The sequence below is a fragment of the Equus przewalskii genome, chromosome 3 (genome assembly GCF_037783145.1).
Source record: "Equus przewalskii isolate Varuska chromosome 3, EquPr2, whole genome shotgun sequence".
NCBI classification, from domain to species: domain Eukaryota; kingdom Metazoa; phylum Chordata; class Mammalia; order Perissodactyla; family Equidae; genus Equus; species Equus przewalskii.
In genome coordinates, this window is record NC_091833.1 from 105,095,183 (window position 1) to 105,110,852 (window position 15,670).

Below are 15,670 nucleotides of genomic sequence, written 5' to 3' on the forward strand. Positions count from 1 at the left end.
GCTCTCTTTATTCATTTCAAATATTGTTCATTTGTGCCTTCTTTCTTTTCCTCTAGATTGATTATTGCCAAGGTTTTGTTCCTTTAATAATTACTTCAAAGAAAGAACTTTTGACTTTATTTCTTAATATTTTACATTTTTCCTATTTCATTAACTTTTCCTATATTCATTCATTTCTTCTATTTTCTTTTACTTTCTTCTGTATTTCTTTTCTTAACTTGGTTGGACAGTTACCCCATTCATTTTGAGGGTTTTTTTCTTTTGTTTTAATTCTTTTACTCTTCACGTAATTCTCAAAATATCCACTAGTATGGATGTGTAGCATTTTCCTTATTTTTAAGTTCTAAAGAATATCAAATACCTAAAAGAACTTTTCTATTAATTATATAGAAGTTTTTTTCAGTTTTTGAAATGAAGGAGATTATTCTATCTTCTCGTTACTGATTTCTAACTCAACTGCTTTGCAGTCAATGCAACATGGTCTGACTATTTCCAAGTTTCTGAAATTTATTGAAACTTGCTTTCCATTCTAATGCATGGTTAATTATGGTAAATAATCAGTGTGAAGAATATGTATTCTCTGATTCTTTAATGCAGGGTCCTATGTATATCACTTAGATAAGACGTTAATTGTGTTGATTGAATTATTTATATGTATCTATTACTGAGAGAGATATGTTAAAATCACTCACTCACTGAAGAGTTGATCAATTTCCTGCTGTCAATTTTTGCTTTATACATCTTAGTGTCACCATATCATCTGCCCATCCAATATTTGAACTAAGGACATAAAATATTTTCTGTTAATTAACTTCTTCTTACAACTTTATGCTTAGAGTCATTTTCAGAGACACAGAAGAAGAGGGAGTATGTTCCATAGAACAGCAAATCTCAGCTATTATGCCTCTAGGATTGTTATTAAGGCTGAGTCTTCTTTCCATCATGGAAAAAGCAGGGATAACAGCTGAGGTGAGAGCTAGAAGTTTTGCTCTACTCCCCATACACAAATTCTCCCTTCAGCACCATGGGTTTGCTGACTAGAGTGGGTCACCCCAGGGGATAAAAGATCCCTTCTTGCCTCTATTAAGAAAAATGATTGTGAGGTTGGTGCTTCAGCTGAGAGCACACAGGCCTGACATGAGCATGAGATGCCCCTGGATTGAAGTCCCAGGCCCACCCTTACTCACCGTGTGATACTGGCCTATTCAATCAACCTCTCTCCATAAGCTTCACTATGCACCACTCCAAATTGAGAAAAAAATGCCTACATTGATGGGGTATTGTAATTATTTGACATAATCTGCAGAAAGACTCTAGCAGAGCACGTGGAACAACACAGGCACTGAATAGACCTCAGTTGCTATTTATTTGTTTGTCTCTCTATCATTTGTTTTAGTTTAGAGACTGAAGTTTGGGGGGAGGGAGGAGACAAACAAACTCCTCAATCTGTCTATGAACTGTAAGAAATCAGCATCTTCTTTCAGTGGAGTCCTGCTGAGTCCTGAGCCACAATTCCTTTGAGTTGGCTTAAGGCCGCTCTTAAGTGAAACCATCTTATTCCAGCCACGGGGAGAGCACATATTGTTTCCATCCATCTCCTCCCTGACACACTGAGTCACCCATTTGTTCAGACAAACAGGGCAGCGGCATGAAAAATGTCAGTATTTGCCATGAGACTCCCTGGAGAATAATTCAACCACAGAGTTCCATGCTCGATTCCCAAATTTGAAATTTAAAATACATACATGAAGGGAAGATTTGACTGTCTTAGTCAGCTCAGGCTGCTTAACAAAATACCAGAGACTAGGTGACTTGAGCAATAAAAATTTATCCTCTCACAATTTTGGAGGCTGGAAGTCTAAGATCAGAGTGCCAGCATGTACTGATTCTGGTGAAGGCTCTCTTTCTGATTTACAGATGGCTGTCTTCTCAGTGTATCCTCCCATGGCAGAGAGAGAGGGAGTGAAAACTCTCTGGTGTATTTTCATATTAGGGCACTAATGCCATCATGAGGGCCCCACTCACAAGGCCTTATCTAAACTTAATTATCTGCCAAAGCCCCATCTTCAGATATCATCATATTGAGGGTCAGGGCTTCAACATATAAATTTCAAGGGGATACAGTTCAATCCTTAGGAGGGATCAAGTAGTTGTTACATTTGACCTTTGGTCCAAAGAAGTCCTAAAACTGTATTTTCTGTGTGTGTTACAGACCTGCCAAAAATCTCAATTTAGCCATTTTTTTTAAGCAAATAATACAGATCAGCTTAGAAAGAAGATTAATTTAAAATTTTGATTAACTTAAAATGAGAGATGCTGTGGCATGTGTGCAATGATCCAATGCTCCATTAGAATGCCTTTAAAGGATTAGGAAGATATTTGCATTCAAAAAATATGTTTCCCTACCAGAAGACCATGCAGACAGACATTCACAACTCCTTTATATATTTACTTTAAAAATTAAATACTTGCAAAAAGTGACAATTTGTAAAAGCAATAACACTCCAGTGTTATGTACTGATTTTTGTCTGACCTTGCTCCAACTTATACTCCAACTCAAGAGAAAGCATATGCTGCCTGAACCTTGGGTAGTAAAGGTTTAGAGAAGAGCATATCAAGGAAAGAGAAGACCCTGTTGCAGGTACGTTCTTCATCTCTGAATTCCTCTAGGTGTACGTCCATCACTTCTCCTCGGGCATCTATCACTTTAGCTTGATATTGAAGGTATTTGTATCTGGATGACAATTTTATGTCCCAGTAGGTAGAGGAAATGACTACAGAAAAGAGCTTATATTTGAGCAAGGAGGAGGAATTGGTTGTTGAAGTGGATGTGACAGGAACCTGGGAAGAAAAAGACTCTCTTATAAATATGCTGTTCTCATTTCTATGACAATCAATTTCAAACAGTCTATCTCAACACTCCCAAAACACATGAGTACTTGTCAGGTTATATTTCCTAATTTGAGTTTCAGAAAACTTGAAAACTTGATCTCAGACTGTGTTCACTTCCCTTCTTAGTGTATTGGGCAGACTTCTTATAGTAAAGAATCTAATGCAATGGCTTTCACAGAGCAGATACTCATGAATTTGTTTTGTTAAATAGATAATGAGAATTTGGAACAAGGAAGGGAGGGGGGATTGTGTGAATATGAGAATGTCAACCCTTTCCTTTTTCTCCCTCTCAGGCAAGTACAGTGTGGGAGAAGACTGCAGAGTTTCTGCTTAACTTTATCACATCCTTTTGCTTTGGGTTATACCAAGACAAACTAATCAACATAATCAAAATAATCAACAAAATAATCAACATAATCAACAAACATCTATTGAATAATTTACTCCATGTAAACTAGAGAAGAGAGATAATCTTCTAGAGAAAAGAGATAACATTTTCTCGCACCTAACTGCCAGGAAATATATTTGGTATTTTTTGTAAATTACCTCATTTAACCTTCAAAATAACTCTATATACTGAGAATTTGTATTTTTCATGTTACAAAAGAAAAAGCTAAGTTTTATGAATGTTAAACAGAACTAGGATTGGGAACTGAGACTTTTTGACTTCCAAGCAGACACTCCAATGTTTTAGCAAAAAAGCTCTAAATAAAGTGCCCTGAAAGGCCATAAAAGCAATACTCATTTCCAAACCTCATTGAAGGTCTATGGCCTGATTAGGGAGAATCACAGACTCATCCAAACTTAGGCTTGAGGTCCTCAGAGCACATCTAACCTAACATGTGCTTTACACTTGAGGAAACCAAAGCGTGGATTCACGCAGTGCCTTACCAGAAGCCACACATCTAGTGAGGGGCAGAGTCAGTCTAGAAACAAAGCCTCCTGACTGGTGTTCAGCAAGGTGACATGTATTCTTTGGCCCTTCTGTGACATTTAGAGGTCTCTCATTTGCCACGTATTAAAAGCATTATGAGATACAAAGATGGTGACATGTGACTCCTCTCTGTTCACACTTTAGTCAGGAAGAAAAAAAATCTAACAAAGTAATCATAATACTATGCTAGACTAGAGGAAAGGAATAGGGAGCTGTTTTAGTGAGGGCATTTTTTAGGATTCTTGGCTGCTAGTGAGCTTAACTCAACCTGATCTAATTAGGTTGAGGCACTGTAAATCTCTGAATGAGCTAGGTATTTTCACGTTCAAATGCATCATCTTGGAATGCTTTCTCCTGTTTAATATTTCTGGCCAACCCTTCCCAGAGCAGCAGTCAATTCCCCCAGGAAGGCTTCTCTCCCCACTTCCTAATGTGAGGAGCCCTGCATTTCTGTTGCCACACATCATTCTTCAGTCTTCCATAATTGATGGATATTCTGTCTCCTCCACCAGTTTGTGAGCTCTTTGTGAGAACAGAAACAATGTCTTGCTTGTCTTTGCAACCCAGCCCCTAGCATTTAGTAGATGAAATAAACTCTCATTAAATGCATTGTGAGTACGTGGTAGATGAATGATTGGAACAAGCATTTCAATGTCTGTCTTTAATCATTATATTGACTCTCTTAGAAAATTGCCTTTTAACACAGTTTTTTAAATCCCTTTTTAGACACTGACCACATTCCTGATGTATATTATTATTCTTGTCTCAAAATCAAGACACTGAAGTCTGCCTTTGGGACCCCCTGAGGGACCTGTGAAAATCAATTCCCTACAAGAAATTGTCTTAAGCTAAAGGTCGACACACTCAAACAGAAATATACAGGTTACTTTAAAATCACTGAAATGTGCCCTTTCTTTTGGAATATACTTCTCAAGACAAATTTCCTTTTCCAAAGTTGGAGAAGACACATTCATATTCCAACACTGACTTGTGAATTCTCCCTAAAGTAACTTACATTATTTTAATATTATGGTTTATGAATTTTTTAAAGGACAAAGACTCCACGATATTTCTAACCGTAGCACATCATGTCTCATTTGTTACATTACAGAATGGCTTTACAACTTTTGATTCTTTTACTTGGGCTGCTACAAAGAATAAATAAGTCAGTAAATAAATAAATTTAAAATCTTCAACTTCCACATTAGTTACCACTCATCCATGGGGGTTGGGCCCATGTTAAGCAGAACGCAGAACCTGACACCTACTGTTTTCCACAGGAAACCCAATCATGTTCATAACCCTATAATTTTGTTTAGATTAGTTTTCTGAAGGTTACATTGTTCTAAGACACTGTCAAGATTAGCTTTCGGACAGTAGAAAGAAATTATTATAACTTCTATTTACACTTTTCAACTTGGAAAGTCCCTGGTCACAACAATGGGAAAAAAGAGAACAGGAAGTTTCACACCAACAGTTAAATGCTCTTTTACAGAAGGAACATGTCTCTTTTGCCAGTATCGTAAACCAGAAATAATCATATGACTACACCTAATCGAGTTGCAAAGGAACAAATAAATACTCCAACATATCTAGCAGCAGAGGGGAACCAGATATCAGGGAATAATAGTGATGTCTGCAACTCTAACCCTTATAGAGTGGACAAATAACTTGAAAAAAATCCCCTTCAAAGACGTCGTTAATTGAAGATAATACTCAAATTCAAGTACAAATTGCAAACACAAATAAACAAGAAAAAAATCACAGCAGTTAATCTCTCTATTCCTGTTACAAGTTATTTATTAGCAAAATAAACAATGAGCTCATAAAACCTAATAAAAGGTCAGATATCCAAAGACTCACATTATCAAGAAGACTTTGCTATCTGTGGTCATTAACAGTCATCCTTGCCTTCTACGTATATTATACATAGTTATATTAGCCAGTGAGAGTAGTGCATGTACATGATTTATAAATTAATATCTATAACTAAGTAAATAACTAAACTACAAGCCTATATACAGCTCTCTCTCTCTAAACATATGTATGTGTGTACATGTGTCTGTCCATCTATATGTATATGTAAACAATGTATAATAATGCAAAGAACGCAAAATTAAAAAATGCATTTCTGAATAAACCTACAAATATGAAGCTTGTATCTGTTAAGAATGCTATTCCCCAGGGCTGGCCTGGTGGCACAGCAGTTAAGTATACACACGTTCCGCTTTGGCGGCTCCAGGTTTGCCGGTTTGGATGCTGGGTGCGAACATGGCAGTGCTTTCCAAGCCATGCTGTGGCAGGCATCCCACATAATTAAAGTAAAGGAAGATGGGCATGGATGTTAGCTCAGGGCCAGTCTTCTTCAACAAAAAAGAAAAGAATGCTATTCCTGAGAAACTGTTTTATGTGGAATCCTCAGAAATGTGTTGGGTTGCTGTGGACTCAGCATTTGCACCTAATGAGGAGACAGCCATGTGGCCAGAACACTTAGACAAGGGTGGAGAGAGGTGGCAGGGTATAGAATGCCAGGAAAATGACCAAAGGCAATCTTCTGACAAGTAGTTGAAGCTGCCTTTTGCTTAGGTAGTTTTATCAGCCACTGTATTTCTCTGCAGGGAAATTTGAGAAATTTGGAAAGTACGCACCTCCCTCTGGGAGCAGGCAAATCAGTATCATTTGCTGTTTAAGAAATACTTTATTCTTGAACTTGGTCTGTTGACATCCTTTCAGCAATTATAAGACTCTCGAGTTGTGAAAATGGCACAATCAAAATTCCAAAGTCAACACAAGCATTGAATATTTCTGATTTTTGGTGATTTTGCAAGCAGTTTTTTGATGGAAGAAAAGATCTAGCCAGGTTGCCTAGGTGATTCTGCATAAGAGTATTGAAAAAAGGAAAGAAAGTGGGTATCTCAAGAAGAAATAGGTGCTTATTGATTTAAAAAAAAAAAAAAAGGAAGTGATGGTGATGGAGGAGGAGGGGAAATCTAAATGTGTCATCAAAATCCCAGCACCGAACATTGAAATTCACTAAGATATTCTCATCAAGCAGGTTTTAATTTTTATAATCTAGTTGACAACTTGGAAGGAAGAGAGGGAGGGAGAGAGAGAGAGGAAGGAAGAAAGAAGAAAGGGAGGAAGGAAGGAAGGGAGGGAGGGAGGAAAGAAGGGAGGAAGGAAGGAATCTAGTAGATTTTGGTGGAGATTGTTCTTAGTGAGACTCTCCCAAATTGTTTTCAATAATGATAGTTGGGGGCTCAAACGCATGGTGAAAAAACCAAGAACCAAAAACCCGAAAACATAGGGGCCAGCCTAGTGGTGTAGGGGTTAAGTTTGAGCACTCTACTTCGGTGGCCTGGGGTTTGCCAGTTCAGATCCTGGGTGTGGACCTATACACCACTCATCAAGCCATGCTGTGGTGGCATCCCACATACAAAATAGAAGAAGACTGGTGACAGATGTTAGCTCTGGGCCAACAGCCAACAACATGACAGTGTGTAACAAAATATTATCTAACTTGTTTATTCTCATTTTTCTTGTTTTCTTCAGAATAAGGTTTCAAAGATTTATTCAATGCAACTGAAAACATTCTAAGCCTTTTATAAATTTTTTTAAAATACATTCTTTCCACCTTCTTGATTTTCTTTTGACTAGATTCATGAAGACAAAGTACTACCAGGTTGACTATCATTTGGATTACTACTTACTAGAGTCACTGTGCATTTTCTAAAGTTGAAACTAAAATTATGAGAATATGATTTTCTCCATGGACCCAGGAGTTTGCCAAATAAGGCAGGTAACTAGATTTTCATTACTCCAAGGTTTACAAACATGGGTGATTTAATTATAAACACCAAATCTATCATTTTGGAAACATTTTCAATTATATTTAATATTAGTTTAAGATCCCTTACTTCCTTAGTACAAATCTAGGTAAGAAGCTGTTTAATAACTAAAAGGGAAATGACAGAACCAAAGTTGTTAGAACACAAAATCAGCAAAAATAGAAGCTTATCTTTCCTGTACTGCTTGTTTTATTGGTTATTATTCATAATTTTTAGATATTTAAGTCTTATGAATAGTGAATTTTTTTGTAATCCCCAAAAATGGTATAACAGTTTTTCTCTTCTAATTTTGCCAGACTGCAGTAAGAAAGCAAGGAAACCCATTAGCTCAAGAAATAGAAACGTTATTCTGTACATTCAGCATCTTTGGGGATTGTGGGAATATATGACTCTCAGAGTAGAAAGGAACATTTGATGAAATAATTTATTCTCTTTCTTATTGGAAAACCCATCTTTCAGGCTAGAACAGGTTTTATTTATTTGTTTGCTTTTTTTTAAAATAAACCAGCATAGTGTATTTTTATATTTGTATTTTTTTTCAGATAGCCACTTCAAACTTGAGATTTTTTTGTACATTAAGAGGCCACTACAAATAATACCTCAGTTGAATGGTAAGAGATGGAAACTGGAAGTCAAATAACTTAGATTGAATTTATTTTCCTTTATCGATCACCATGATGATTTCTATTCACATCATGAGAAAAGTATCATCTCTCCAGCATTTCCAAGCTAATATCCAAGCAAGCATCAATGTGATAAGGTCAGAGGCTCTTGGTGGTGGGAGGAGTCCTAACGATCAGCAAATACAGCCCCCACCACTAATGTTTCTCCATGCACCATGCATGTATCTCTTGGATCAGAATCAGCTGAGGTGCTTAAGAAAAAAGCGTAACCTGTATCAGACCTACTGAAGTACAGTATACACCGTTAGCATGCTCTCTGATATTTGAGAACAAATCTCATTCTCTTTCACGTGTCAACTCTTCAAATATTGAAGCCTGATATCGTGTTGCCACTGACAATTTTCTTTCTAAATACCCTGTCTGTGTCCAGGAATAGTAAAATACCTGATAGAAAAGGTGCAGCTGGCCATTATTTCTCAAATCAGATTTAAAAGGGAAGAAAGAGAAAAGTATCAGGACAGTTATTTGTCAGAATTTATCAATCCTTGTTTCTAGGAGACTAAAGATAAAAGGCAGTAATTAGATTATGTATTCAAAACACTTAGCACAGTGTAGGCACACCGTAAGTCCAAGCTGTAGTGGCCGTGGTCGCGGTGGTGGACACGGCAGCAGCGATGGTGATGGTGTTGGTGGAGGGGATGGTATTAATATAGTGCTCTGCAGACTTGCTGCTTCCTGCCCTCCTTCCTTCCTTCCTTCCTTCCTTCTCCCTCTACATATTGATTTCTCGTAGTTTATTTTTGTGTTTATCAAAGTCGTATGTGCACACGGTAACAAATCAAACAATACAGAATAGCTTTAATGTAAAAAAAGCAAAACTCCTTTTTGCACACCCCCATCAAACACAGCCAAGTTCGGGTACACCATATCACCATCTTTTAGCATTTGTTTTTTGTTCTTCTGATAATTTTCTTCCTGATATTAAGTAACATGTCAATAGCTATATTTCTTGATTTATCAACTTTGGAAAACAACTAACATCTCTACCATGTGATGAATTAGCTCCCTAAACCTTCCCTCTCTGTTCTCTTCTTCCCAAAGGTTAACATTTTTATTATTTTTCCAGTTCTTCAAATGATCGTCTTTGTGACATGAGATAATCAATTTATTTCTTGTTCCACCAACTTTGGACAGTATCTCTTGGTTTCCCATGACATGAAAGGGGGAATTTCAGCAGCACTGTCTTTGCTCCTCTACCTCTATGCCCCCCTTTTCTGGCTACGCTTTCACTTGTACATCTATATTTTGCTCTGCAACTGCATTTGAGCATTCCAAGCATCGTCTATAAATTGATCAGAAAAGGTGAAAAGCAATGCACAGCGTTTGATAAGCATGCTGTGTTAAGACTGTGTTTGCTTTTCTATAGGTCTGATATCGTATTCTCAAACCTACCAAGGGAGAACTTTCTGCATTATTTGATTTATTACGTAGGCATATATGACTTGGATAAACACTTAGAATGAACTGTGAAAAATCAATATGTAGAGAAGGGCGATATGTAGAGAAAGGCAAGATGAAGTCTGTGATTCCAACCACCAACATCACTACAGTGGGGCTGGGACCTCCACAGCTACTATTGGCATCACAGTGACTGAACCCTCTTTTCTCGTATTCCATAAATTGCCGAAAATCATGACACATCATTTTATTTCCTATTTGTAAATTTTTTCTTACTAATTGGGGTGGGGTTTTTTTTGCTATTTTAGTTACTTTCTTGTATTCTTTATTATTTGCCTTAATTATATCTTCTATTTTTTTTAATCCACCTCTCAATCACATTATCTATGCTGATTCAACTGCTTGGCATTCTGTCCTAGAAAATTCGCTCTGGAAGCTCTCTCTGCTTATTCTGCAATGCATACTGTTTGCTCTCCAGGCTCACTGTGGAGATCCCACCAGTTTTCTGCTAGTATAGGTCCACTTTGCTGGCATGTCTTCATCTCTCTATGTGTATTTATTTGTTTACTTTCTGCATATGATAATTTGTTATAGTATATTTTCAAGTAACATCCTAAGAAAGAATGGATGTTTCACAAATCTCCCTGAAAGTTTTAGAGCATGAGCCTTTGTTTTTCAGCAACAAGTGTTTCTTGAAACTTCTGGGATCTATGTTATCCTTATTCTGAAATTCTACTGCGATGCTTCCCAATGTGAGTCTTTTCCCCCATTCATTGTTCTGGACACTTAGTATGTTATTTTAATGTGAAATGTGTGCCCTCCCTTTGTCCTTAGGAAATTCTCTTCTTTTACCCTTTAATAATTGTGTCTTTTCCATTTATTCTTTTTTTAATATTTTTTTTAACATTTCATTTTTTTAAGTTTGGCCCTGAGCTAACATCTGTTGCCAATCTTTCTCTTTTTTTCTCTACAAAGCCCCAGTACATAGTTGTATATCCTAGTTGTAACTCATTCTAGTTCTTCTATGTGGGATGCCACCACAGCATGGCTTGAGAAGCCATGCTAGGTACTCACCCAGGATCTGAACCAGCGAACCCTGGGCAACCAAAGTGGAGTGTGTGAACTTAACAACTTGGCCATGGGGCTAGCCCTTGCAATTATTCTGATCTCTGTTTCTGAGAGTTTGATTGGTCAGAAGTTGGACTTCCTATATTGATCCTCTAGGTTCCTTTCATTTTCTCATGTTTTCCCTATCTTTCTCTTTTTTGTTTTATGTTCTAAGAGATTGTATCAACTTTACTTGTCAGTCTGTGAATAGAAATGTTTAATTTTTCAATCATATTTTTAGTTTTTATTGTTTTCTGATTTTCTTGTTGAGATAATATTATTTTTCTTTTATTAATGTAGTATCTTCTTGATTCTGGGTATGTTAACTTTCCTTCTTTTCCCTGAATTCTCTCTATTTCCTCCAGGGTTACTTTTTCTGTTTGTAGTGTCCTTTCTCTTTCATGCTTCTAGTTCTCTTTATGTGACTGGAGATTCATGGTTGTCTCCACATATTTAAAACAAAGGGCTCACTAGATCCTGTGGGTTACCTCTGCTTTATATGAGGAGGGCTCCTTTTAACCAGGTCCCTGAGTGGGAATTCTGATGAGGAGCACTGTGTGGGCCAGGAAAATATATGTCGAATGACTTGCAAATCTCACAGTAAGAAGAGAAGGTAGTGACTGGCTCTCAGGCAGGTCGAAAACAGTTTTTTGCTGGAAAAGGATCTAGCCAGGTTACCTAGATCCAGACAAATGCTAGTGTGGGAGGGCTTTATTCCAAGGTACTGAAATTCTCACCAGCATAGTTAGCTCTCCCCAAATATTTGCTTCAACTTTGTTAGAGAAAAGTTCCCTGGTCTTCCTTAAGGTAATCTTTGCTGCTAATCTGCTTACCTTGTCCCGGGTAACATAGCTGATAAGTTTTGAACAGTGGGAATCTGACCCCAATGTCTGCTCTTTTTACCACTATGCTCTGCTGTCTTCCCAAAGACTCAAGATACATGATAAGTATTCAATGAGGTATTACTATTTCTGATTAGAAACAAACAGAGAATTGCAATATTTCTAATACGTGGCAGCTCAGAACTTTAGTGCTTACACAGATCCACTTTGAGTGAGAAGGTGTGTGAGTGGTCCAAATTATGTCTTAGTATGTCTTAGTATGTCTTAGTTGTCAGAGGCATTGGAGAAGATGGTGGTGCCACCAGGGTGGTGCAATTGTTCCATGAATGGATCCTCAATTTATCTTGCCAATATATCTTGGCATTTACTTCTCCTCTTGATAATTCCTAAGAATTAACCAAGATCTGATGGGAGCTGCACCAGACAGACTGGCCCTCAGCTCTCTGAAAGCCTCTTCTGATAGGCGTTTATGCTACAGCAACTCCCCTTATCCTGTCTACTTTCTGTCTTCCAAAAATCTGTGGCGAAACCCCTTGTTCATTAGTCATACCCATGCCCATACACTTTTCCTAATTTCCTTTGATATTATGGGAAGGGGCTCAAGAGGAATGAGAGATTCATTTCTGAAGAGAGTATACAATATAATACCTTTCCTGGGATATTTGAAGATGCTGTCAGAGTTTGATCCAGTTCTAAGAAATGTTTACATTCTGCCAGACCATGTTATTCCGTGAATCGCTTCCTTGGATTTTTTTCTCCCTTTCTAAACTGCTGAAAAAAAATTCTCTTTGGAGAACAAATTCTCCTCTAGTCTTTGTACTCTTGTCACTCTAAACAGTCACTGTAACCAGATTTTTAAAAGAAGGAAAGATTCTGTTTTTATACCAACAAATCTTTTCTAATATCCACATGCGGATTCCTTGACTGCTAGACAAATCACACCTAACTTTTATTCCAGACTCAAAATGAGCTGCAAATTGAAGTTTACAAGTGATAGTTCACTCACAGTCACTCCACTGCTATTTTTTACAAAGACATATACCTGCATAAAAATACTCCTAAAGTAGGTGCTGCTATAGCAACTGAGTATTTCTTTCAGCACAGGATGCCCAAAGGTGCAAACTGCAAGATTGACGATTCTCTTGGTGGTTCCTGATTGTATCAAAGCTGAGAGATACATTTTTTTTTTCCTTAAAAGGATGTTTCTTCTCAAGGTCACAGATTGCAGAGCTTTGGAGTCAAATTTGAATCATGCATCATTCTCTGAATGAAGCAAACTTCATCTCAAATAGCAGTTGTATTTTTCAGCTTTGATGCTGCTCCTGAACTTGCATAATCAAGTTATTTTTCCTCACATCCATCCAAAGTTGATTTTACAACAGTTTTTCCTATGAGCAGTTTATCTAAGGGAATCATGGGGGAAAGCCAGAAATCAGACCATTGTTAAGATAAGAATTATGATACCAGTTATTATTTATTGAGTGCCTGGTAGATGTCAGGAAGACCTAAGCTCTTTGCATAAATTATCTCACTATATCTTCATAAACACCTATGAGCTGGATGAGAAGAAGGAAAGAAAAAAAGATCCACAAAGTTCATTTAGCCTAACTTCCCAAACTATTGGGTGTAAACCTCCATCATAGTGATATATTTTGCTCCTCTGTATTCCAGCTGAGAAATCAGTATCTGCAAAGCCCAGAGGGCAGAAGAACTTAGAGAAGATGTTCTTCTCAAGGAGAAGACGATAAACTGGTTTTCCCTACTGTGGACAGCCATCCAATTGGGAACCAATCCAATTCAGATATGTGAATTTTATTTAAATATGCATATCTGCATATATATATTTATATATACATATATATGTAGTGGCCCGTGAATGAGGTTTATAACTCATAATTCAAAATTTTATGATGATGACAAAAAAACATGACAAAAACTATCTAGAGAATTCTTAAAGCCAAGCTCTGGGAAAAGAATCATATAAAGGTTACTTCATTCTTAATTTGTTTTTCAAATCTTATTATTTCATTGCAAGAATATAAAAGAATATAAAACAAATGAGCTGCAGTTAATGCTTTTATAGAATTTGACATCTCCTAAATGTGTGGTTCTTTTTTTTTTCCAGGTTTATTGAGGTGTAATTGACAAACAACATTGCATGTATTTAAAGTGCAAACGTGATGATTTGATATATGTTGTGAAATGATTACCATAATTAAGTTAATTAACACTTCCATCACTTCACATAGTTACAATTCTTTGTGTGTGGTATGTTTGCCGAGATCTCTGTATCGGCAAATTTCAAGTATACAATACAGTGTTATTTACTACAGTCACCACGCTGTACATTAGATCCTCAGAACTTATTCATCTTACACCTGAAAATTTGTACCCTTTGACCAATATCTCCCCATTTCTTCCATGCTCCAGTCCCTGGCAACCACCATTCTACTCTGTTTCTACAAGTTCGACTTTATTGTTTCAGACTCCACACGCAAGTGAGAACACAAAGTATTTGTCTTTCTCTGTGTGGTTTATTTCACTTAACATAAGGCCCTCTAGATTTATGCATGTTGCCAAAAATAGTAAGATTTCCTTCTTTTTTATGACTGAATAATATTCTATGTTCTTTATCCATTCACCCATTGATTGACACTTAGGTTGTTTCCAGATCTTGGCTATTGCGAATAATGCTGCAATGAACATATGAGTGCAGATATCTCTTCAAGATACTAATTTTATTTCCTTTAGATATATACCAAGAAATGGGATTGCTGATGCATATGGTAGTTCTATTTTTAACTTTTTGTGAAACTATACTGTTTTCCATAGTGGCTGTACCACCTTATATTCCCACCAAAAGCGTAGAAGGGTTTTTTCTCTTTCTTTTTTTCCACCTCCTCACCAACATTTGTTACCTCTTGTCTTTTTTATAGTAGTCATCCTAACACGTGTGAGGTGATATCTCATTGTGATTTCTATTTGCATTTCCCTGATGAAAAGTGATGTTGAGTACCTTTTCACATACTTGTGGGCACTTGTATGTCCTACTTGGAAAAATGTCTATTCAGGTCTTCTGCCCATTTTTTAATTGGGCTATTTCTTTCTTTGCTACTGAGTTATATGAGTTTCTTATACATTTTAGATATTTCTCCCTTATCAGATATGTGGTTTGCAAATATTTTGTCCCATTCCATCGGTTGCCTTTTCATTTTGTTGATTGTTTCCTTTGCTGTGCAGAAGCTTTTTAGTTTGATGTAGTCCCACTTTAATTTTGCTTTTATTGCTTGTACTTTTCTATGCACTAACAACAAACTATCTGAAAAAGAAATAAAGAAAACAAATCCATTTACAACAGCATCAAAAACAATAACACACTTAGGGACAAATTTAACCACGGAGGTAAAAGATCCGTACACTGAAAACTATAAGATATTGATGGAAGAAATTAAAGAAGAACAAATAAATGGAAAGATACCCCATGTTCTTGGATTGGAAGAATTAACATTGTTAGAATGTCCATAATCTCCAAAGCAATCTACAGATTCAACACAATTCATGTCAAAATTCCAATGGCATTTTTCACAGAAATAGAAAAGAGGATCCTGAACTTTGTACCAAACCACAAAAGACCTTGAGCAGCCAAAGCAATCTTGAGAACAAAACTGAAAGTATCACTCTTCCTGATTTCAAACTATATTGCAAAGCTATAGTAATCAAAACAATGTGGTACTGGCGTAAAAACAGCCATGTAGACCAATGGAACAGAATGTGGAGCCTAGAAATAAAACCACACATATATAGTCTTTGACAAGGGTGCCAAGAACACACAATGAGGAAAGGGTAGTCTGTTCAATAAATGGTGTTGGGAAAACGATATCTACATGCAGGAGAATGAAACTGGAGCCCATATTACACTACCCACAAAAGTTAACTCAAAATGGATTAAAGACTTAAATGTGAAAC